The sequence below is a fragment of the Chinchilla lanigera genome, unplaced genomic scaffold, assembly GCF_000276665.1.
Source record: "Chinchilla lanigera isolate Chin_1 unplaced genomic scaffold, ChiLan1.0 scaffold00025, whole genome shotgun sequence".
In the NCBI taxonomy this organism is placed as follows: Eukaryota; Metazoa; Chordata; class Mammalia; order Rodentia; family Chinchillidae; genus Chinchilla; species Chinchilla lanigera.
Genome location: NW_004955426.1, coordinates 3,859,357 through 3,884,973, shown reverse-complemented (window position 1 = coordinate 3,884,973; position 25,617 = coordinate 3,859,357). Strand labels below are relative to the sequence as shown.

Genomic DNA, 25,617 nt, shown 5'->3' with positions numbered 1-25,617 from the left:
GGGATGCCAGTCATGGGAACCATTAGAGCATTCATTTCTTCCAGCCAAGGAGGAGCCAATGAGCCACACAGATGCCAGCTTTGGGGTTGGAATATGGACAGTAGAAGAGAGATGTCACTTTTTGCTAGAGTTCCTCATTAGGGAAGATCTTTCGCCAAAATGGCCACAGCCATCTTATGGTATCAACTGTGATTCCAGCAGGCCCAGGCGATAGAAGGAGAGGCAGAAAACCCTGCTAACATTACAGCCTATGACAAAGGGAAATACCTAGATAATAGATGTACGGCAGGCTGATAGAAAAATCAGCCCAGATTGGGACAGGAAGCCTGAGGTTTCCAGAAGCGGGGGAGCTTCAAAGAGAAAAATGGAATGGATTATTTATTAATGCATATGAGCTGTTTGAAAAGTAATATCCTGGGAACCTGGTATAGTTGATGGTGCCCTTGGAAAAATATTTAATATGGGGACATAGAGAGCCCAGCCAGGGAACAAAATGAGACAATGAAGTCCCGGAAGAACAAACAGTTGTACAAGAAGGGAAACATATTACATGACCCTTCTTGGATCAGCGCTGAGTAATATTGACATAGTTCTAGTAAGGCTAAAAGAGTTGCGGTGTATTGGTAGGATGAGCTGAAATACAAATGCAGGCACAGAAGGGTAACAAAACAGTCTCACCTATTGTAACAGGAAGTCAAAAGATAATATCTACAACGATAAAGAGTAGAAAGGTCATTTAGAAATATGAGATATCATAAGAGCTCAGTTTTAAAAGTTGAAATTTTAGAGCAGAAAACTCAGGAGATTTATTGCTACAAGCTTTTTAAAAAATATGTGGTTTAAAAAGCATAGGTACTATTACTTTATACAAATGTTAATATACAGATATAAACATAGCACTGTGTGTATATATATATAAAGTTTTAAAGTATCTATTTTCAGGGCTGGGGATGTAGTTTAGCGGCACAGCGCCTGCCTGGCAAGCACAATGTAGTGAGTTCGATTCCCAGTACTGGAAGAAATAAAGTATCTATTTTCACAAAAGAAAACAAATAATCAATAGTCTCAGAGAAGCCATAACTACAAGTTGTGTCCATAACCCTAATATTAAACCAGTTCTATTATCTCATTGAGTCTGCAAATGAATATGCATACCAGAATTCAAATGCCCCCTTTGAGTACCACTGTCTCCAAATATAGCGAAACAATGACCCAGAGAGGAAAAAAGACTAATGAAAGTTTTTACTAGGAGCAACCTTTTTAGAGCAAGGTGGCTCAAAATGGCACGGAGAGGTCTCATCCCATGGGTGACCCTGGAGTTCCCAGCTGAAGGGAGGGCAGCCTGCGCTGATAGGAGCCAGTTTTCTGCCTCTGGCCCGGCAGTAAGTACATTGCGTTCAAGGGCAGGGCTGAGATCTCAGTACATAAAACTGCACACATTTTCAAAATAATAGCTATGAACAGGAGTGCATGACCCGGCGCCACAAGAAAACAAAGAAAGTTGTCATTTTTGAGGAATTCGATATCCTTAGCCTTAGCCTTAGCCTTAGCCTTAGCCTTAGGCTTCTCTGCATCCTTCCTTGCCACCTGTAGCCTTTTCTTTATGATCTTAGCTTTCCAGAGACCCACCGGCATTGCAAAGGGCAGGTATTGTTCCCTAAAAGCCGTGCATACATCCTTGAGTTGTGTGAGTCACCAGGGAAGATTGATGCCAGGCTTTCTGGCCAAGCTGGACCCCAGAATCATGAGGAATGAGAATCTGGGGACTCCCTGGTCTAGACCAGCATTTCTAACCAGGAGCCCTTGAACCCAGGAGACCGTAATGAGGGTGAAAGACTGGAGTGATATTGATGGAATCCACACTGTGGAGTATTGTTTATATCTAATATGTTTAAGTCAGGACCTCATGGTCACAAGAGACAGAATCTCAATTGAAAGTATCATGTGCTAAAAAGGGAATTGATGGGTACAATTGACCGGGGAGTCCAAGGGGCAGCCTGGCTGCAAACATAACTGTTTCCGAAGACCATGTCATTACACTCTCAATCTCTATCTCTGTCAGTATTTCTGTTGCTTATTTGGTCAGAGCACAAAGGAACTAAGACACACCATGAGATGGTGTCAGCCCGCAGCCTCACCCCCAGCCTTTGAGTTTTTCAGCCAAGGCTCCAGCGTCAAGCAACAAAGAATGATCCTCACTGTGCCTTTTCCAGATTCCTAGCCCACAACATCCAGAGCATAACACAAGGGTGGTCATCTGAAATCACTGACTCGGGGTGATATCTTGGGCAGCACTCGTAAAGGCAAACACCGAACAAACCCGCTAAGAGGCAGACCAAGAACCCATAGCACACTGCCATTGGCCCAGGGGTCTGTTACCTCCAGGAGTTTGTTTTGTTTTGTTTTTCAGATTCACTAGACAGATAGATGGTGAATTCCCAAGATGCTGGAGACAGGGGCTCTAGAGTTAATCTCATTTTACACATAAAGAAACAGAGCTAACTCAGACAAAAAGAAGCCTTTCCTTGAGAACGGGATATGGCCTCATGATGTAGACAGAGCGTCAATCCAGTTTGGCTGGGACAGGGTAAAATAGAGGCAGATGTGTTTCAGCTACTGCCTTCAGTAAAGGACAACCAGAAAGTTCAGGAACAATCTATGTACTCATGATGCAACTCCATGTGCTAACAACCCCTTTAGGTAATGAGTTACACATGGGGCTACATGGGACAAAGCAATGAGTCTGATCTTTACACAGGCCATTTGGATTCTTGGGGTCCAACACAAAAAATCCAATGCCCACACTGCAAATTGTCTCAGACACGAGATGAGTTCAAACACAGGCTGAGTAGGAAGGCTGTGTTCAGTTGGTATGAGATTAGCTTCACCATTAGTTCTTGGGACTTTGGACTCTAGTTGTGCATCTGTTTTCAGTACTGTATCGACTTTCTCCACAACCTTGGGCAAATCACTCAGCCTTCCTGAGCCCTGTGTCTCATCGGAAAACCGGGACACAGTAGGACCTGATTATTGGATGCTTACAGGGCTGAATGTGGCAGTGCATATAAAGCATGGTGTGCTTGCCGGACACATAGCAAGCCTTGAACGTGGACTATCATAACATGCTATGTGCTGATATGTGATAATTATGTTTGATATAATCACATTCTCATGCAAAGAACAGTGATGTCATGGCAAAGAGAGGGAGGCTTTAGATTCTGAGCAGCTGGGTCCAAAGAGTGACTCTCATTCAGTAACTAGATGATCTTGGCCAAGTCACATAATGCCTCTAAGGCCTCAGTTTCTAACTCTGCAAAATGGGGGCAACAGCAGAAGCTGCTGCGGTTGGCAGTTAGTGTATATAAAGCCTGCAGCTCAGGACCGACACATCATAAATACTTGACATTACTTACCTTTCCTGTAAACAGGCTCGGTTTTACATTTTAAAGTCATTCAGACTTCTCTTAGCCCAGATATTCCAGCTAGGTCTAAAAGAATTGGCTTAAATGTAAGGTCAAATATTTAGGGTAGAGATCACATAACACTGGTTTCTGACCTACAGGTTTGAGGTCCTGAAGCTTCAGCAACACTTAATCCCCTCCTGGATTCGGTTGCTGGAGTTCCTGTCTATGTCTTGATCATTGACTCCTTCATGAGCACTGGGATAGGACTTCTGCCTTTGGGTGAGGGCTGTCCTGGCCCAGCCTGGATTCCACACGATGGAGTCCCGACTCTTTAGCCGCACTCTGTCTGCAGTGGGACACTATTGTTCTGGCCCGACCATCTGCTGTTTGCAAGGATAGCAGCTTGGGCAAACAAAGAGATGGGCAGGCGAGGCAGGAAAGAGACCTGATTGCCCCAGACTAGAGACACAGCAGAGGTGGCTTTGGAGTCCGGTGGGGGGGAGCGGAGGCACCAGCAGTCTCACCCCGCAGGGCCAACAGGAAACCAGAGAGGAACTACACTCACCGCAGGGTCATGCTTCGCCCCGCCTGGCTGGTTCTGAAGTGAAGCCTTAGGAAACATTCAGCAGTGCCTGGAAGAGGAGACAGAAATGCAGACCATGGGGTAAATACTACGCTCGGTTGCTAAATATCCTTATCATTGAGTGTGGAGATTTTTTCCTTTTCTTCTTTTTTGCTTGCTTAAAAAAAAAAAAAAAAAAAAAAAAAGAACAAGCAAAGCCAACAGAACAAAATAGGCAGCTACCAGCGACCACAGAAATTCAGCTTTGGGGGTTGGGGTTGTCGCTCTGCGGTTTGCTGGGCACTGGCAGCCCCGCCCCCGCCCACCAGCCTGAGCCCCCAGAATCACTGCTCGGTGACACCCAGGCTGCCTCCCCGTCCAGCTGGAGCCTCTTGCGCGTGGACAGCGCAGACACCAAAGGGCGCGGGGCTGTGGGGGACGCGCATCCCGAAGCTCACTTTCTGTGTTGCACATCTTTGCTCCAAACCTTCACGAGTTAGAGCAGTTCCCATGGAGGACTAGTGTGACTTTTCTAAGCACAGAACCTGCGATTTGGGGATATGAGGGGACAGGGACGGGAACAGGGGTAGAATCCACTTGAGCAGTTTAAAAGGCGAGAAAGGGGCAACTTCCATAACTTACAGGCATCCTCTGTGTTAGGAACAGCTGGAGAATCAGTAACACTTCCAGCAGTGACAGCTTCCTGGAGGAGAATGGGGACCTTCTGCCTCGGCAGAGCAGGCTTTGGTCTTGGGTGCAGAAGAAGAAGGGGAAGGAGAGGTTTCCTAGGGGATGGTGGGGTCCTAGCGTCCAAGTGTCCCCTCTCGCATCCTCTGCCCAGCCAGCTTTGCAAAATGTTGGAGGTTGATAGATGTGCTAATTACTCAACTAGGTTATACACTGTAAGGTGCGATCCAAATATATGGTGAACGTTTACATTTTACAAAAATATATTATAGTGAAAGACACAGTGCCAGGAATCCCCCTTCAACTCCTCCCGCTTGCTTCAAACACATTTATCCCATCACTCTTGCCTCTTTCTGAAGCAGTTCTGGAAGTCTTCTTTCATGAGTGTCTTTATAAATTGTAATCAAATATACGGTAAAGGCAGCAGAGCGCCACTCAATGGGAAGGTAGCTCATACAAACATGGTGCTGTGTCCTCACTCACCTTATCCACTGGCACTGTTCAATTTCTGGCTCTCCCTCAAAGTCACAATGACCATGAAACGAAAACATTGTGAATCAATTAAGAACACTGAGGCAGCCATGGCAGCACAACCCAGACTCCAATTAAGGCTGGGGGCGGAAAGAGGAGGGACGGGACCAGCCCACCATACATCGATCCTATCTCTATGGAAAACACATTGTCTGCCCCCATCCTTCTAAACACCACAGCTGAGCGAGACAGTCCACTGTAGAGGACGCTTCCCTGGTGGCCACAGGCCTGACCTGCAGCTGTCGCTGCTGCTGTCAGTGGCACCAGAAAGGATTGAGTGGCGATCATTGCTGCAGGGAAAGATCCCAATTCAAAATTTGAAGTACAGGTTCTACTGAACGCACAGTTTTATGCCACCTAAAAGTCGAAAACTACAAGTCAAACCACCGTTAAGGCAGAGACCACCTGCAGTTCATATTGAGGAGAAACCAGATTTAAATGTTGTACACTGAAGTCAGGCACGGTGGCACACACTTGCAGTTCCAGTGCTTTGGAGGCTGAAGCAGGAGGATCACCACAAGTTCAAGGCCAGCCTGGGATACAAAGTGAATTTCACTTTTCTGTCTCAAAAAATCAGAGTATAGCAAATGCTATATACTTTGAAGTTACCCAAAAGAACTAGAACTTGTTATATAAGGTCTTCTAGGCAAAGTGCTTCACAAATCAGAATCATGTTAGGATTAGGGGGCTTTGGAAAACCAAAACTGGACCCCGGGTCACTGGCCCTGAAGCAGCAGAAGTCGGAGTACGACTGGGGCTTCTGTGGTTTACATTATCAGTTGATTCTGAACAGCAGATTCTTCATTTGGAAGTTGTCAGCTACAGGTTGGATATAATTCATATGATTCAGGGTTATTTTTAGGCCAGATCAGCACTGGGGTGGCGGGAGTAGATGTCAAGCAGGACTGGTCCTTGTGAGCCAGTCTTTGTTTCTACGATTGAGTAGATTTTAACAAAAACTGCACACAGTGAGGGTTCGGAGACGGAGGATGAGGCCGGGCACCACCCAGCATGGGTCTGTCTCCCCGCCCCAGGATAATAATTTCCTTTTCAGCAGAATGAAGTGTCATGAAGAATCTTTCTAAACTATCTTTTTCTCTTTTCTTGGTTGGCCAGAAGTTACACGCATAACATGCCATAAATAAGACAATCTTCCAAAAGATTTGAACAAGTTTGGATATGGCATTTGGGTGTAACTTTGTTCCCATAAATGAAAGTATTTATGCGCAAGAGATTTGACATTAATTTTTCGGGGACTGATACTCCTCCTAAAAAGGTAGGAATGCTTTGAGGACAGATGCTTGGCTGGTTTGTCATAGCAGCTAGGAAGATGAGAAGGCTGGGTTTGCAGAAGGCAGAACTCGCCTAACAGGGACTGAAGTGCGTTCCCAGCACTGTGCGAGATGTTACTTTTCGAAAAGTCAAAATTCAAAACAGCGAACGTAATTTTTGTTCATTGTGCTTGTGCAGGGAGGACAGCGAATGAGTCCCCCTCCCTCCGTGCAGATGGGAGACAATGGATTGTCCTGCGCTGGCTAAATTTGAGATCACAGTAGATTTGAACAGGGGGTTTCTGTTTAACAGACGCATATGCTTGTTTCTGAGTTTACTAGTGTCCTGCTTAATTTTCACATTATCTACATATACGCGTAAGTATCAGTCTTCAGGGCTAGCGTGTTGAAATGAAAAGCAGCTGGGCATAGTGGTGCACATCTGTAAGCCTAGTACTCTAGGAGGCTGAGGCAGGAAGATTGCAAGTTCAAGCCCAGCCTGGGCAACTTAATGACGTGCAGTGGCAGAAGGATTTTTTAGGATCAAGTCTGTGTAACTGGTGCTTCCTCCTCCCACTTCTGTGGATTCAGATACCATCTCCAGCCTCGTACAGAAAACTCTTCGTGAAGGTCTTGCCGGGAAGCCCCGTGTCCTTGCTCCTTTTCAAAGCCAGACTGCTGCTTACAGTCAGTGGCACTTATAACCAGCTCACTGCCTTCTAGGACAGCGGCACCTCTGGCCCGGCCATACTTCCGAAGAGTGTGTGTGGGGGTGTTTGTCTTGGCCTACTTACCGCAATTGTGACTTAGATATCACAGGAGCCACCAAAAAAGATGCTCTCGGGGAGCAAGTTGCACCTTTGCAAACTGAGTTGAATGCTATTGCTGCAAAGGAATGAATCAGTGACTGGGTGCTGCCTAAGGATGCTGAAGCTGTGATGCAGGGTGGAGGGAAGGGCGTAACAAAATGCGCAGTCTCAGCACTTCAGACTCCGTTCACGGGAAGCCAGGAAATGGTAGGCAATGCATTTTGGCTTGGCTACTTGAGAACGGTGACTTCGATGTCTACTCAACAGTTCTAGGTACAAAGAAAGTATCTCGGTTTCACACCAAAAAATGGGAGCTGGGAAAGCGAATGGCCACTTACAGCGTTAGGTAAGAGAAACGTGGAGCCAGCCCCAGAGGTATTTCCCTGATTTCCTGCTTTAACTGCCTTTTCCTGTAACAATGGCTGTTCGTGTGCCTCTGTCTTCATTCTTCTATACGATGCCTCAGACCAGGTGGCTATTATAACAAACACACATTTTTACTGCACTGGGACTTGAAACTCCAAGATGATGCATATATATATATTTCAACATATAACTATATATCCCAGCTGGGAAGTAGGAAGGGTCTGAGATTTGATGCAATTTGCAAGCTAACAAATTAGCCTGCCATAGTTTCTTAGATGCTGGCTGAGGACACGATAGTCCTGGGTCAGAGAAAAAGACTTTATTACTCACACCGTTGTAGAAACTATGAGCTGAGTGTTCACACCAGTTCCTTCACCCTCCAAGTCAGGTGAATTTTCTACACACAGCTGAAGAACCTTGAGCTTAGGTATGGGGGACCTGGCCAAGATCCCCAACTGCCTATATGAGGGGTACAGTACAGGATGAAATAAGAAACAGAAGCAAATTTAGTAATGCATGAAGAGGGACTGGGGGATCAATGCCTCAGGATGAGCAGAGACAAAGACACTCCAAGCCAGCCACTATTTATTGGGTGCATGCAGTGATAGGTGGGGCTAGCAGAAGATTCAGGGTGCTAGGAAGATTCAGAGGTCCCTGACACGGTGGGCAATGGATAATCCTGAGATGACTCAGGAGAGCAGAGATGACCCCATGCTGAGAAGGATCTTGCCCGGGGTGTTTTTTATTTTTTATATTTGGTACTGGGAATCTAACTCAGGACTTTGTGCTTGCCAGCCAGGCACTTGTGCCACTGAGCTATATCCCTAGCTGGAGTGTTTTTTAATCTTAGTGGTCTTAGTTTAGTCTTAGTGGGTGGGAGAGGATGGCCCATCCCTAAAGAGTTAATGGGAAATCTCAAAAGGATGATACGATAATCTCAAGTCTCTGTTTGTCCCTTAGGAAAGTATACAAAATTAGCCATTGTGAACTTGTGGTTCCCCACACTTAGGGACCCATTTTATGAGGGTTGCTGGCAAATCTGCCCATCTTTTGCCCCAAGGGAGATGTTATCTTTAAAATCCTGGTCAGGAGACAATCTGCCCTCTGATACAATAGAAACACCATCTGCATCCTCCAAGGCTATTTACCGGACAAACATAGCTGAAAAGATGACCTGAGATAAAAGTTGTCCTAATGCTATGGAGCACGACATCGAATAACCTACAGGAGGCACTTGTCACCTTGGACCCAAAGCCTGGTGGTTGTAGTGAAGATGGCCTCAGCACCCAGCCTGAGTACAAGTCTAGCTGTCTCCCACCGAAGCAGGGCAGGGTCGCCTTCCACAGGTACCGGTTCTACCCTGTGCCTGCAGGGCTCAAGCCAGTGCCAGAGGTAAGAATTTGGGGGCCTTCTCTCCATCTCGCAGACTGGGTTCCCTGCTTTCCTAATAACCTTTTTCTTTCCTTTCTCTTCTCTCTTTTCTGTCCTGGGGATTGAACTCATGGCTTCTTTATTTTTTATTTTGAGATATGGTCTTGCTAAGCCTACTAATTTGCTCAGGCTGGGCTCAAACTTAGTCCTCTTGCCTCAGCCTCTCAGAGTACTGGGACTGTAGGTATGTGTTATCATGCTTGGCTGCCAATCACTTTTAAAAACCCATTCAGGTATTTGCTCATGAATTTATTTATTTATTTATTTATTTATTTATTTATTTATTTATTTATTTATTTATTTGAGACAGGGTCTCACTAAATAGCCCAGGCTGACCTCGAACTCCCAGAGATCCTTCTGCCTGCATTTCCTGAGTGCTGGGCTGCAAGCATACCTGACTGGTATTTGCTCATGAACTTAAAGTGGCCCACAGTATTTTTTCAAATCTCTCTCTCCCTCTGTTCTTATCTGTGTGACACAAGGCAGGAGGACTGTCCTCAGCATGCATCAAGCCCAGGATTTATAAGTAGAAGTCTCAACTTTGAACTCACTTCCTGTTGTGATATATGGAATCTGCATTTTTCCATCTGAACAGCCAAGAACTCACCCAGTTCAGGTGTCCCAAGAACATGGGAAGAATGTAAGGCTGGGCCCCCAGTGCCAGAGTGACAGCCACACAGGCAGGAATGGGACCCAGGTCAAACAAGAGCCACAAAGGCGTCTGCCTGGGTCAGCCTGCTTCCTGCGTGAGAGACCACATGAGGGTCCAAAACCCTGGTATTCGCCAGGCAAAGGAAGTAGCGCATGAGAGGCCCCTGTAAGCACCACACCCAGCCCCCTTCGTTTTCTGTTAGGGCAGAGCTGCCAGTGGCTGTGGTACTGGAACTCCAGCTTAGCTTGGGGGTCTGAAACAGCAATCGCAAGAAGTTGTGTAGCGTAATTGGTAAGCGAGCTCAGGCCTTGGCACGCAATGTTCTCCACAGCACCCCTCCCCCACCCCCCCTTCCATGCACAGGGGACGCTGTCCACGCCCCAGTCCCTGTCTCCAGGGCCCCATTCCAGTCCAGGAAACCTCCGCTGCTCTCTGTGCTCACCCGCATATCACCTCCTCCATAGTCTCACTTCCCCATAACCCAGTGCCCCTTCCTTTCCTGGCACCTCTGGAGTCCTTCGTCCCCTCTTCTGACTCTTCTCCACATTGCATTACAGCTGATTGTCCCCGACACCCTTCCTTCATCAGCCTGCATGACCCCTTAAGGACAGTGAAAGTGAAGATGCTGTGGCCAAGTTCTGTCTAGACGTGCTGCAGATCAGAGTCTCTCTGGGAGGCCATCTGCCATCCCTTTGATTTTTCCTTCCCAGACACAACACAGGTGCCAAAGCAGTAGGAACCAGGCAGGAACCTACCAGGACATAGGCAGGTAGGAAGATGGGGAGCTGGGGACCAACCTTCTCATAACATTTATTACGGAGGTGACTCTCCCAGCTGGTGATAGTGAGCCTGGCTGTAGAGTTCTCTCCAGACACCCACTGTTTGCTTTACTCAGGAACTATTTACCAGGGTGCCATGTCCATTTGCTTTGAACCCAGAAATATTTAGCAAAATATCTGGTGTTAGTTGGTGGCCAATGATAATATGACTGAATTCACTTGTAAGTAAAAGTCATACACAAAGAATATTTTTAAAAAGCCATAGAAATGCCAAAGATGGTGAATGTAATCTTGAGTGTAACGATCAGTCTGAATGGAAGTAAAGCAGCCATTTGAGATATGCCTTGAAGAAGGAGTTAGAATTCAGTTCTTTGCTTGGAGTGGGATGGTATTATGGTTTAGATCTAGAATGCCCCCAAAAGTCTCACTGGGGATGTAACTTGGGAAGGTGTATTCTCCGCTCCAGCTCCCCCGTTTTCTCTGCTTCCTGGCTGCCATGGTGTGAACAGCCATGGCCCCCGGCCCCTTTCACCATGCTGTTTTTGCTTTGGAGCCAGCTACCATGGACTGAATCCACAGAAACTGTGAGCTGAAATAAACCTCTCCTCCTTTACATTCAGGCATTGGGGATTTCATCCCAGTGATGGGAAAGTGACTAATACAGGGGAAGAGGCATTCCTCCAGGAAGGAGGGAAAGAATTACCCCAAACAGAATGCTGTCAGCAGAACACCTCTGGCCTGTGTTCAGTCAGACTGAGTAGCCCAAAATACTTGAGACTAGAAATGATTTTGGATATTTTTGGATTTTGGAATATTTGCATCTGTATCATGAGATACCTTGGGATGAAACCCAACAGGAAATTAATTTCCTCTGATACCAAAAGCCTGAAAGTAATTTTGTGCAATATTTTTATTTCTAATAATGTGCATGAAACAGTTCCACTAGAGGAATCAGGTCAGTGCTCAAAAAGTTCCAGATTTTGGATTATAGGTGCTCAACCTGTCCATGCAGTGCTTTCGTGGTGAGCTGTGTCCCAACATCTAGAAGTCAGCTGAGATGTCGCCCTCTTGGAGAACCCTTGCCCCTTCAGCCTTTCTTCAGCAGTGACCCTCACCACCCACTGCTATTTCCTAGTCCCCTGTTCCGTGAAGAACTACCCAGAGCCATATTTAAAAATGTGTTTGCTCATATTCTCATCACACAATATTATTTATGTCTCTTACTACAGCTGCCATAAGAAGTACCACACACCGAGAGACAAACAGCAGGTCCCTCCTTTCTCACAGTCTGGAGGCGAGAGTCCCGGGTCAAGGGGTGTGGAGAGTTCCTGTCTCAGAGGCCTCTCTCCTGGGCTTGCTGATGGCCACCTTCTCCTGTGTCCCCAGCTGGTCTCTCCTCTGGGCGTGCCCATCTCTGGTGCCTCTCCGTGTCCTGAGCTCCTCTTCTTATGAAGACACCAGTCAGATTGGCTGAAGCCAACCCATGGTCATGTTGAACTTAGTCACCTCTTTAAAGTCCCTTTGGAAGTCCTGGGTGTGAGGATTACAACATAGGAATGTGGGGTCACGATTCAGCCCAGGATGCTCTTATTTCCTCTTCCCCAGTGGATTTCCATCTCCCCTGCAAGATGAGCCCCAGGCTGGGAGCGGTAACTAGATGCTGGGCACAGGGACCTGACTATCTCATAGGACAGGCACTCCGGGGCCAGCCTGCTGTGCGCGGGCACGGACACTGAGCAGGTGTGAGGTCCGCTTTGCCTGGCCATCTCTCCCTCCCCAGCATGCCCCGCTTCTCCCTTTCCAGCTGGTAGGTTCAGAAAAGTTATAGGTGCCCAGGTATCTCAGGCTGCACCCCTTCTCCTATCCTCCCTTGTCCGCTCTTGTAGATGGTGGATGTAGCTCGATGTGGAGCCTCCCCCTGGAGTCCAGACCCACTTGATGTTTGGGGGCACTGCCCGCCTGCTCCCTGTCTCTTGCTTCTGCTGGCAGCCCTGCATCCTGCAGCCACCTGTCCTGCTTGTCTGTGGCCGCTGACCTGGTCAGGCACCATGTTCTGATGCAGACAGCGCCATGCAGAAGTGCTGGGAGATGGGTGCAGGCCTTGGAGTTTTGGGGGCTCCCTGAGACCCTTCTGTGTCCTGCTAGCCCCCCCTCTTAGGCCATGGTGAATGGTGAATGCCGGAGAGTCCAGCACGGCTCTCCACAGGAGGCTTAGCTGCGCATGCGCCCCAGGCCTGTCGCCCGGCGCCTGCCCGGCGCTCGGTCATTGCCTATTTAACCTCCACCTTGCGTGTGCACGTTGGTCTTTTCCCTCGGGTGTACCCCAAGCCAGAAGCCAGCTTTCTGCTCAAGGATGCCTGCCTCTGATGAGCCTTGCAGTTTCTACCCAGCCTCCTCCCACTGGGATTTTGACTCAAGAAGCAATGAAATCCCTCTCCTCCTTCTAGTCTGTTGGGCTTTGCCTCATGCCACATCCCCCGTCCCTGCTCGCCTCATGGAGCGCCCATGGAAAGGCTGACGGAAGGGAGGAGGAGAAAGTGGAGGCGGCAGTGGCAGAAAAGAATAGAGAGGAAAAGGAAAGAGGAAGAGGAGAGAAAGGAGGAAGAAGAAAGGAAGAAAGAGGGATGGGAAGGAAAGGAGCACCACCCGCACTCACCCCAGGTGGCCAGGAGGGAAGTCAGCCCACTTCAAAAACAGCTTCCCCACAGAGCTACAGGGATGGAAACTTCCGGGCAGGGAGGCAGCTGTCGGCAAGGAGTGGCTGGAGCCCAGAACACCTCTGCATCTTCCTCTTGTGGCCCCAGGAAGCTCTGTGGCCCCAGGGGAGATCAGACACTATCAGCCCTCCCCCCACTCTCTACCCCTGGAAGGACCCGCTGCCCAAGCCCTCTGGTCCTCAGTCACCTGAGTCCGGTTACAAGGAGCAGAACCTCAACAGAGGTGGTGTGTGCTTCAATGGGGGGGGGGGGGTCCCCTGAGTCCAGAACCTCCCTTTCAGGCAGTGATCAATAGTTGGTTTTGCAGAAAACTTCAACAATTGTAAATGGAAAAGTGCCACCATTCTGACCACAGAATATTCTAGACTTCTTCTTCACTAGAGGTCTCTGGCTTATTCCTGTGGCCAGAACAGATGACCCTCCAAATCTAGCATATTCTCTAACACAGCCTCTGGCAAGCATCCACCCAGGGAAAACAGAAACAATCACAGGACGCTGTCTGTGGGTTTCCCCTTTGAGGGGCTGCCTGGGGGCTGGGAGCAGGCGCGCGGGAAGAGCTCAGTGGCAGTGTCCCCGCCTCCCCAGTGTCCCTGCCTGGAGAAGCCAGCAGGAATCTCATGCTGACTTAAATGGCTAGACCAACACTGCTGCTATGCTATAAAATGTCTGTGAAAGGGAAACACAGTTCATAGATCTGAAAACGCCTCCTGGGATGTTCATCCACAGCTCAGTGATTTGCCTGTGGTGGGAAAAGCTAATTTCCTGTAATATTATAACCCACAGAATACTGGGCATGAAGCAGCTGAAGTTGTGCTGGGTTGTCCCTGTTTGCCCCTTCTGTTGAGAGGAGACTTAACAGTGTAACCCAGAAGGTGACATAGAATAGCCCCAAGGGGGCACAGTTTTCTGCACAAACAGTAATTCAGGAAGCAGTGGTTCTGCAAACCTATGTGGTCTGGGTCTGCCCCCAGCATGCAGACAGGGCTAGAGTGGAAGCTGTCTTCTCTGGGCACACTGGTGGCCATCAGACCTCTAGTGTGATGTACAATGGGACCTACTGAACAACCAGGGCCATGATTGCTTGTGGATGTCTGTGACTTCTTCTGGACTCTTGCAGCCATGGAACAGAGATGTAACAGACATAAAGACACAACTCAGACTGCCATAAACAGCACAGAGAATTCATTGGCTCATGTTACCAACCAATGTGGGTTGCTCATGGCTGTAGACAAAGCTGGAGGTAGGTTTGAACTGTTGTCATCCACACCCCTGCCCTCCTTCCCCTTGTCCTTAATGAAGGGAGGAATTGAGCAGGTTGAGGTTACAGCACAGATGCTTTTCTTATTTCCACGCACATCCAGGGAATCAGGGGTGGAACCCTCTCTTTGGCTAGGACTGACACCCTGGGGAAGAGAGGGGAGGACCGGACATATGGAACGGGCTTCCCACCAGAAGGAAGAGTTCTGCTGCTAGAAGAAGAGATCGAGCATTGGGTACATGAAAATAAGAGCTGTTGCCCCTGAATGTCCACATTAAAATGTACTTATTTCATCTGGGTGCAGTGATGTATGCCTGTAACACAGCTCCTCAGGAAGTTGAGACAGGAGAATCACAAGTTCAAGACCAGCTGGGCCACTTAGTGAGATTGTCTCAAAATAAAATTTAGAAAAAGTATTTTCAGCCTATCCCTTTTATATTTATTCATGCTCTTCCTAAAGAACCCATAGAGAAATTGTTATTAAAAATACTTGCACTGTGAAAGACCAATAGAGTTAAGATTCTAGGTGTGCACAAAGCGGGGTGTCACAGGATATTAATGTAGGGGTTTCGGGAGAGAAGCCCAGACTGATAGACATCAGATTCCAAAGTGGCTGCAATGAGACCAAGAGGCAGGCTTTCTATGGAAACAGCCGGGAGCTGGCTTTGTGACTCTTGGATCTACACTCAGTGTAGCCCTATGGTAGGGGAGTTGGAATGTGAGTGGGATTTCTTTGGAACCTGCAATGTCTTAGTCACTTTCTTGTCCCTGGGACACAATGCCAACACCCACAGCTTAAAGGAGGAAAAGCTTGTTTTATCTTACATTTTTAGTCCATAATCCTCTGGCTGCAAGGTGGAAGGGCCTGAGCAGCGGAAGCTTCTCTCATCATAGCAGCCAGGAAGCAGAAGGGAGCAGCAGGAATGGAGATATAACCTTCTCAGCCACGTGAGTCTTGAGCCATACAGTCCACATACACAATCTTAGCAGGTACTGAAATCCTCCAAAACCACTGTACAGAATATAAGGAAAAGACGAGAAAATATTTATAAAATTATGAACAGAAACCAATTATTAGAGAAAAATTAATTAAAACAGTACCCAGATTTTGGTTTCTAGTCCCATTCCCCAATAATAGGAACCAGAGTTTCCTGAGGAAACAGCTGGTTCTCAGGTACCAGAGGGAAAAATACAAAAGGAGCTGGGAGCATCTTTGTAGTACCAGAAAATGAGGAAGAGCTAAAAGAACAAAAGAATGAAGACATGACCAATGGACCCGGGAACCAACCAGAAAGAGTGCTCCATCTCAGTTACTTTCTCCTCCCTGGGACAAAATACCTGATGCTCACAACTTAAAGGAGGAGCGGTTTATTTTGGCTCACATTTTATTTTATTTATTTATTCATATTTGGCTCACACTTTAGAAGCCTCAGTGTTTAAATGGTGGGTGACTCCAAGGCAGGAGGGTACGGTGGAAAGGCACGGCGGAAGAAGCTGCTGGCATCATCGCAGCCAAGAAGAGAAATTAAAAAGAGAGAGAAAGGAGGAGCCTGGGAAGGAGGTAACTTCTTCCAGGCCACGCCCCCCAGTGACCCGCCTCTTCCAGCTGGGCACTACTTCCTAACAGTAGGTCACCTATAAGTCCCCCAAATCCAATCCCCTTCCAAAAGCCCCACCTGGGAGCCCATGAAGTTCCTGGGGCTCATCTAGGTATAACAAGCTCCCAGTGACACAGGCAGGGACGGTTTGAGCAATAAACTAGGGCACATACAATAGGAAGTACAATACATTGCTATCATGGTAACTACTAACATTTTTAAGTGCATGGCTTTATAGTGAGTAAAAAACAGGATATCAAACTGTAAATCCATCGATAAAATATGTATCTGATAAATATGGAAAGTTCATAAATATTCAAAATGTCAAGATGGTCACATCGGTGGCATGATTTTTTTCTGGTTTCTGTAATGATGTGGTATTATTTTGACACAGTTTTTGTAAAGATTAAACTTCAAATGCAAATACTCTGTTTTTCAAACTATAGATTTTTTGTTTGAGATTTCTTTAGTAATCTCTCCATGTGGCAGAGTTTAAACTATAGATTTATATTGTTCTCTATGACACTCTGAAGGTCTTTGGTCACCTCTGGACACTGATCCCCATCCCCTGATATGTGTAGGGGCATACTGCTCCCCTTTGAAGGCTTACTTTCTCATCACAGAGGTCTCTGGCAGTGAAGACAAGCGTGTGACGGGAGTCAGGTAAGTGGCTACTCTGAACCAGGCTCCAAAAGCCTGGAAAGTCAGGCTTTGTGAGCTGTGATTGTCCCCACACTCACTGCAGACAGTTGTGATGAGGTGGGTGGGTGGCAGGCAGAGTAAAGCATAGAGTGTTAGCGTTCCATCATCGTGACAGAATACCTGAGGTAAGGAAAGGAGAGAAAGTTTATTTTGACTCATGGTTTCAGAAGTTGTGGACCATGGCCTCAGAAGATCATGGTGGAAGCAGCTGGAGGGAACCTATTCACCTGGTGCTGGCTGGGAAAAGAAAAGAGAGAGGGGGAGGGGGAGGAATCTTAATATCCCTTCAAGGACACGCCCCAATGACCTCACTTCCGCACAATGGGGCCCGCCTCTCAATAGCTCCACCCCCTCCCAGCGCCAACACAGACTGGAAGACACCCACTAGCATAGGGCCCTTGGGAGCTTTTAAGATCCAGCCCATATATAACACATAGAAAAGGAAGGTGTCTTCAGCATTTCCCAGTGAAAATCATTTCATGAAAAATCCCAAGAAATAAGAGTCTTGTTGCTACATAAAATACTTTTTTGGCCTGGCGTGTGAGGGGAAGTCAAATCCTGCATAGTTATATTAACAGGAGTGCATTGTATACATCACAGTCTCTGGGCTTTGGGGTTTGGCTGGCCTGAACGTCCCCCTCTGCCATAATTTCTGGGTAAAGTCTGGCTTTAAAACCATCATTACAGCACATGAAATGCAAGCAAACATTTAAAAAATCTACTGGGACAAAGGCAGATCCTAACTTATACTCTTATAGACCAGAGAGATGGATGTGGATGGATGTCGTCCCAGCTGCCCACGAGTTTACTGAACACACCAGGAGCTGAACACAGGTTTGGGGTGTCCTGGCTGCCGAGGAGGCCAGAAAATCAACACGAGGGCAATAAACCAGGGTAATCAGCTGTTTCTCTCTCTGAGGAACAGCAGGTTCACTTAACGGAGGACGGGAAGCAAACCGTGAAACATTCTCTTTTACTCTTCTGAAGGAACTTGTGACTTTTGCAAGGATTTTAGCAACAAGGACCAATTCTCTGCATGTCTTCTCTCACTCGAGGGCATATGTATTGGGGGGAGGGGGTTGCTGTAGGCGGAAGTGTGTGGATATATGTATGCTTTCCCACCACACTTGGCTGTAGTAATAAAATCTTCTTCCTTTTCTAAAGCATGTAACTAATTTGGTTCATCCCTATAACAGAAACAACAGGAAAATCTGCCTACGTGGGGGAAGGGGCAGGATGTTATGTAGCAATTCCTTGAACTTGAGCTGTTTAAGAATTGAGAGGCAGAGCTTTGAGCTCCCAGCGGATGTTAACTATAGCAGCAGCACTAGCATGAGATGCCTGACACTGTAGGCTTCACGTGTGACCACAGACTTCATTCCCACATAGGTATAGAGCTTCTGCTGGCACATGGAGCCTGGTCTCCTGCCCATCCCCTTGGGCCACCTCCCGGCCTGTGGTCTCTGGTGTACTAGAAGCATGTGACTCTTCAATGTCCTCTGGGCCACATATGACCACAGGAGGTGAGGACAGTTCCTTGGGACTGGCCCTAAGAACCAGTCCTTCTTAATCTGCCATCCAGGGAGTATAAAGAGCTGTCTATGGTGAGGGACAAGGGTGAAGCTTCTCCAAAGTCACATACTTTGAGTGTTGGTCAGCTTTTCCATCACTGAGACAAAATATGTGGGACTTGCAACTTGAGGAGAGATTTATTTTGGCTCATAGGTTCAGAGGGTTCAGTCTTTGGTTGGTTGGCCCCCAGGCAGAAGTGACATGGCAGAGGGGCATGGTAGAGGAAAGCAGGGAGAGGGAAGAGAGGCTCTGGGCATAAAAGTACACTTCTACAAGTTATGCCCTAGTGACCCATCTCCTCCAATTGGACCCCACCTCCTGAAAGCACATCCATGTCTCCATGACCCGAGCACCTTCCAAAGCCCATCTCTGAACAGCTGAGACTTTAGGGGGATGTTGTATATTTAAACCATGACACCATGTTTGCATGATCCCCAGTCATGCTGAGGGGGAAGGAAGGAGATTGTCTGGGGTGGCACGGAGCCAAGCCCTGGGCCCTGCTCTTTGCCTGGAGATCCAGCTCTGCGTAGGGAATAGGGTCAGTTGGGATGGGGAGGGAGACTGTTGGGGCACAGGGAGAACTGGCCACTGTAGGGACAAAGAAAAAACTGCCGGGCCCTTAGCCTGTTACTCATGAAAAGCATAATTTGTATTTTCTTCTGAAGCAGTTAGGTTAAAGACTATGACTTCACTTCAGCCTATAAATGCCCAATATTACCTAAAAGTAGACCAAAGCTTGACCTTCGTTTTGTGAAACCTTGGGTCAAATCCCTCTGGTCTCTGCATACAGGCCTGGCAGTCATTCAGGGAGTGTCCGTCCGTGAGCCCTAGCTTTACCAGGCCTATCTCATCAACCTTCAAGCTTCATTGCCTAAACCCATGGTCACCTTGGTTTCCAGCGGAGCTTCATGTGGCTAATTTACTCCTACAGCAGGAACTGACTTTCCCTTCAAGTTACAGCAGTTCACCTGAACTACAAAACCAGGACTGAGATAATGATTGACCAGACCCTGGCCCACCTGGCTTATCCTTAAAAGCTGGCTCCTGGATCAGCAGATGCCTCTGCCAGCTACCCAAGCCGGAGTCCTTTTCCTGTCTTTCTCTTACTTTCCAATTACAACATTTTTTTCCCTGTAAATTTGTGCTTCTTTTTAATTTCTGTCATCACTAAAGCAAGGATCCACTCCAGCTGGTGACACTTAGCTGGTGGCTTTGAGAAATAGGGGCTGAGCTCATTCTGTACTTTCTCAAAAGAGTCTTGAACTAAATCCCTGAATACCACCTGCAGGGCAGGGGGTGATGTTTTCTGGTCTTTTTTGTTTTTGTTTTAATGAAGTGAGAGGAGAAAAGTACAAAATCTCAGCTAAAAGAGAATACTGTATGGAAATGCTCCAGGGATCTCCTTAATTAAAAACAGGAAGTGTTTTCAAGGATTTTCAAGAAGGCGTCTTCCAAATGAAAGCAGGGATTCAAAGCCACTACCCTTGCTAGAGTTTCCAATAAGAAACTGGTGGTTCCTCCCTCCCCTACCCCTTTCCCTGAGGGTGCATCTCAGACTGTCCAGACTGCTGGGGACCAGGAACCCGCAAGGTCCTGCTCTGCCCACCTGCCAGTCATCCCCAGCTCACAGGTCAGAGGGTGATGAGGCGTCTCTGCTCTGGACTGAGGAGTTTCCCATTAAGTCAGACCTGGGAACGTCCCAGGCAAACGAGGATGAACTGGTCACCAAGACAGCAGTGCCTTTTCTCTCCTTTGCTTTCATCCATCCCTTCCCCTGGACCCACCTGATGCTCCTTTTGACACCCCGGTCCCTCAGTTCCTTGAATGTCTTAATGCTAGTGAAATTTCTCAGAATTTCCTCCACCAGATTACATCTTGCGGCTGGCAGGACTTCTGGCTGAAGAAGAACATAAAGCTCAAATTCTAACTATCTTGTTTTAAAACTATTTTGCAACACAAGCTGATGGCTGAGCTAGTCAAACATTAAGTGTTTTGCTTTGATTAGGCACTGGGCTCTCAGGATCATTTTTACAATTCTGCCAGCAGGTCAGTGCAGAAGGGATACAGAGAGAAGGGGCTATGAGCGCCAGCATCTTGTTTGTCACCGCTCAGGCCCTGGCTGGCGGAGAATTGGGTAACATATTGGACAGTCCCTGGCCCACAGCCTCAATTTCCTTCCAAGTTGTTGCTGTAATCTACGGATTAAAAACGCATTCCTCTTGTAGGACATTGTTTGATGTGTTGTGTACAAGTGTTCTGCTTTGTTGATGGCTCAAGACTAACAAAGCATGGCGTGTTTACCTTACTGGAGGAACACGGCTTTGCAGACAGGACAAAGGCAGAGAAGCTCCAGCAGCTCTGACTCATCTCTGTTCCCACAGCCTCCGACCGTGTTTGGTTCCTAACCCCTGCCTTCCCAAACCCGGCTAGTTGTCTCACGACAAACATTCTGGAGATGCTTTGTGTCTTTCCGGCTCACTTTCCACCCTTGTCTTTCTCATTTTAAAACTGCACTGATGAGTAAAAAGACTTTATCTGTGCATCTGTTTTTGAGGATGTCCTCACTCTGTAAGTTTTATAAAGCAGACTGAGAATAACAGAGCAAATGAAGAGCCTGAGACATTGCCTAGACCCACCGCCCACGGGGCTTGTTACCACGAAGCGTCTGATTGAGCCAGCCTCGGGTGGGGCCTGGTATTCTGCCTTTTTCTCTTCGCTGTCAGGCTGAAATATGTCTTATTTAATTCTCTATGCATTATGGATATATATGTAAGATGGGAGTGACAGTGAGGGGTGCTTCGGGGGAGGGGCACACTACCAGTACAACAAGGCCACCATCACTGTGCACAGAACCAATCAGAAACTTGCTACTTTCCATCCGCCATTTGAATCTGGTGCTGTTCACAGGACCAATCAGAAGATGCTCTTTTCAATCCTTCATTTGCATATGGGCACAGCCAATCAAAAGAGACTATTTCTGATCCTTCATCTCCAGGTAACAGGAAGTCGGACAAGTTTTTGACAGAACAGTCTTATACATGGTGTGACGCCAAGTGAGTGAGCGATAGGATGACTCTCCTGATGCATTATTGACATGAGGGAGAAATAACCTGGAAATTTTGGATATGAAAGACATTTTTCCCCATCCTGGGAGCTGCTGGGAGCCTTTTAGCAGCCCGCTGTCATTCTCCAGAACAAAATTTTTTTCTGCCTTCAATAAGTGTACACTTTGCTGCCTTTTTTGTGTATCTTGTGCAGTATTTGGTTCAGGACAACAAGAACCTGGAAGAAAGCCCCATGGACTGTCCTTCGGTAACACAAGGACAGAAGCACCAGGCCATGAATGAAGTGGTAGGAAGTCATGAGCTATGGGAAGCCTCCGTTAAAGGGGGTCCTTTCTGAGTGTGGGTCCCTCTGATGACCTCCGTCTCCGCAGGTTTACATGCAGCTAGGCACCGCACATCTTGCCATCCTAAATTCCTTGTCCCCGCTTTGGTTTTTACACTGACCGCTGTTTTCTACATGCATCCCATGGTTAAAGACAGCGCAGTGATCTTCACTCTGGTGGAAGCAAGGGCACAACGGCTGGGATTCATAAGGCAGGTAGGAAGGGACCAGCTGCTAGGGAGAGGGAGGCTGTTGGCCCAATGATCCCAATTGGAGTAGTGCAGGAGAGGAGGACAGGTGCTCAGGATATGGGGAGAAGCAGGGTGGAGTTCAAGTCAAACTCTGTAAACCTGCCCAGAATTCACCTCCTGTAATCATTCCCGAGGCCCGGGAGTCTACAAGTCCACTAACAGACTGACTGATCAAATGAAAGTAACATTTAAACTCCTTTCCTACATGCAGGGCGTCCATACACATTGTCTTTGCCTGCCTGCCTGCCTGCCTGTCTGTTTGTCTCTAGCCTAGCGATTGTGAGTTTTGCAAATGCACACAGAGCGCACAGACGACCTTAATGATTTGATAAACAGTAGTCTCTTGTATAAATTGACCTTCCTATGTTTATCTGGTCCCCAGCAGTGTTCCTTCCATTTGTATTAGATTTACCCTTGAAGGGTTTCAGGGTGTTGAACACTAGACTTCTGATGCCTGATCAGTGAGCCAGGGCTGGCTGGGCTCCCCACATATCTATGCTAGTGGTTGGCCCGCACTGCACATTTCCCAAGGGGAAGGTGATGAAGGAAAATTTAGAAGAAATGTTCTGGCATAACAGTGATAGTAGTTTGTTAACAACAAGCTTCTGCCTCTCTCCCTCACCTGAGCAGGAAAGTTGAACCACTGCTGACCTCCACAGTCCGATGTGTCTCTGACTGAGGGCGCAGCCCAGGCCTTCCCCGCAAGGGCAAGCCATTTCTGAGTGATGTTAATTCCAGGATCTTCAAGCAATCACAGTCTCTGAATTCCAGCATAACTGAGAAGAACCAAAGACAAATTAGCCTCTCCCATAGCGCTGTCTATGGTTGCGGCAACACAAGTGTCTCGGCGGCTGGTGCTTTGTGACAAGCCTTGGCTGGTCATATAAGGCTGGCCAGCTTCACTGTTCTTTAAGACTGCTTGGTTTGCTAGCGCCCTTTGGGCTTCCATACCAATTTTAGAATTAGCTTGGCAATGTCTGCAAAAAAATTCAGTGACAATTTGATGGCAACTACATTCAATCCGAAAATAAATTGCAGGAGACGCAGCATTTTTCTAGTACTGAGCTGACCAATCACAAGCATAGCATTTCCTAACATTTTGCCGTTTTCCTAACATTTTGCCGTTTTCCGTGAAGAGGTCTTGCACAGCTTTTGTTATACTTTCTCTAGGAAGTTTTTTTTTTTTAAATGTTAGAAATTGGTTTTCTTTTATCAGTTCTTTGGCTACTACTCCCAAAAGTGCTGCCTTCATACATATTATTTCTACTGGCTTAAATTTTTAAAAAGTTAAGACAAGTAGTATTTTTCTTGGATTCAGCTTATTCTCCCTCTTTGAAACATGAGTGACTTGGTGACACTGAGCACATCGCAATAATTCCCCGCTGAGCCACTTGGGGTTCCCTGAGGAATCAAAGTGCTCCAAGGAGCAAAATCGACACAGAACTCTGGAGATAAAGGGAAAGCAATGGTGGGAGGATTCTCACCATGCCAATGCTCAGGTGTAGCCCTCGGCCCTCTCAACTTCTTAAGTCCTTCTTAGAAATTACCCTAGAGAAACATTCTTAGGTTTGCTGACATCCAAACTTGGGGACACTTTAGGATGCGCTGAATAAAAATGACAGAAGGCCATTGATTTGGACTGAGCTCCTGCACTATGCACTCCAGTAGGCCAAACCAAAATGGAGTCACTCGTGCTAAAGTTCTGCACCACCAAACTGAAAGCAAGTTGTTGATCTGATTTTCAGGGAAATTAGGGGAGAGCAGAGGAAGGGAAGAAAAGGGGGGCGGGGGAGAGAGAAATCTATCGATTCTTTAATTCTTAGAAGGAAAGTGGCCTGAGGTAATGTGGTTCTACCCAACCACTTGTTCCCATTTCTACTTTCTGTAGAGCTCTTCTGCCTACAGAGCCAGCGCCCTCTGCTGAGCTCACTGGCGCACCTTTTCTAAACTTCAGAGCAGAATTGTCCCCAGGACGGGAATTGTAAATAAAAGCCAATTAGAGCACTGAGCTGCTTTTGTCACGTAATGAGCTGTGCAATTTTGTGGGCTCCACCTGGTGGGAGCTTTCAGACTCAGCACCCTTAGCGACCACAGATGGGGCCTGGCTTCTTACCACGGAGGGCAACGCGCCACCACGCTGTCCTCCGCAGCTCCAGCTGTTTGCTGCTCAAACCAGTCAGGGGGTGCGCAGCTCCTTCCGCCTCTCCATGACCGCCTCTGAGGCTGTCCCACCCAGGGCAGGATGTTCCCAGGGCATAGAGAGTGCTAGTCCTGTGACTTCTTATCCCCCAGCAGCTTGGTCTGAAACAAGCCCCTCCTGCTATCCAGTCTGAGACTGGTGCAGCAGCGGGTTTCTTCCCAGCGCCACCTGCCGTGCTGGGGGCCCCTCTCGGGGGCAGTCCGGCACCCTGTGCTCCCACCTGGCTGTAGCCATGGCTTACCCTGAAGCCAGCGCTACTGTCCCGCCCCTCCACGCTCACCTTCTTCTTGTGGAGTGGATTCTCCTCCCTGCCTCAACTGCAGTTGGCATTGTGCTGCTGCTTTTCTCTGCGTTGCTTTTCTGTTTCTCCACGATGTTTAGCTTCCTGTTCCCCTTTCTTCTGGATTCCAAGAGCCCTTCCCCTCTTGCTGCTGGCGGAGCCGCTGTTTTCCAGCTGTCTTGATTCCATGAGATGGTACCCCACCACGTCCTCTCTCCTCTTTACGTATTCGTGATGCAAGTCCTTTATCAGGTATGTTTCAAACCCTTTTTCATAGTTATTATCTTCATGACAAGCCCCATAGTGATAGCCTTTCAGCTAGAAGAAGCACCTGCCAACTTCCCTGGTAAAAGATCAAACGCCATAGAAAGCTAATCCTCAGGGAGATTAACGGCATTCAATGCCATGTAAAAGGAAAGAACAGTGTTAGACATTATACTACATGTGGAACCCATTGGCAAGGTCTTTTCCATTTAAAATTAGGAATCTTAATTTTAATATTTTAAATTTGTTTTGTATGTTTTTAAGAAAGCATTTTGCTAAATGCCAATACTGGCCTAGATTGTGCAATCTTTCTGCCTCAGCCTCCCAAGTAGCTGGGATTATAAATGAGCACCGCTGTGTGCTGCTCAGAATCTCTTGTTGTTGTTGTTAATAAACCCATGCTCTTATTTTTATGGCATCTGCAAATGCTGACTAGCTCTATGAAAAAAATCTTTTCTCAGATGTGGCAATTTTTAAAGCAAACATTTAAGAATTTTAAATTAATCATACAAGCAAGTAATAAACACAATGCAAACACAAAACGTACAAGGTAAAGTTGGAATCCTCATTAAAAACAACCCGCTCAGCCACTGTGCCTGCCGAGTCAACATACGAGTCCCGGAGCCCGCCCTGACATTTGGCCACACGAGGTTTACTGAGAGGCTTAACTCAGATCAGCCGCGAGGCCCGCCAGCCCCCGCACCGCAGTGGAGCACGGAGCACGGAGCACGGCAGGCCCCATCTTCCCAGCCGGCTGCGGTCCAAAAGGAAAGTGGGGTCACGGATAGAGTTTCCTCTACCAGCCCCGCGGAGGCAGTGGGGGCTTCCGAGAAGCCCTGAAGCACCTGGAAGTCCCGGAAGGGGAGGAGCACGGGTGCTGCGACCCAGAGACTCCG

General features: G+C 47.5%; 1 long non-coding RNA gene across 2 annotated transcripts; it reads right to left on the bottom strand.

Annotated features, from left to right (window-relative positions):
• Positions 1-11,581: 11,581 nt before the first annotated feature.
• LOC106148682 lies at positions 11,582-24,555 on the bottom strand. Of its 2 annotated transcripts, none has more exons than XR_001234328.1 (4): positions 24,458-24,555; positions 22,600-22,753; positions 15,293-15,479; positions 11,582-12,022 (listed from the first exon to the last, which is right to left on the bottom strand). It is a non-coding gene; the product is annotated as an uncharacterized LOC106148682 (long non-coding RNA). The 2 variants fall into 2 exon arrangements; XR_001234329.1 differs by lacking the exons at positions 11,582-12,022; positions 15,293-15,479 and adding exons at positions 16,804-16,887; positions 20,124-20,236.
• Positions 24,556-25,617: the final 1,062 nt, after the last annotated feature.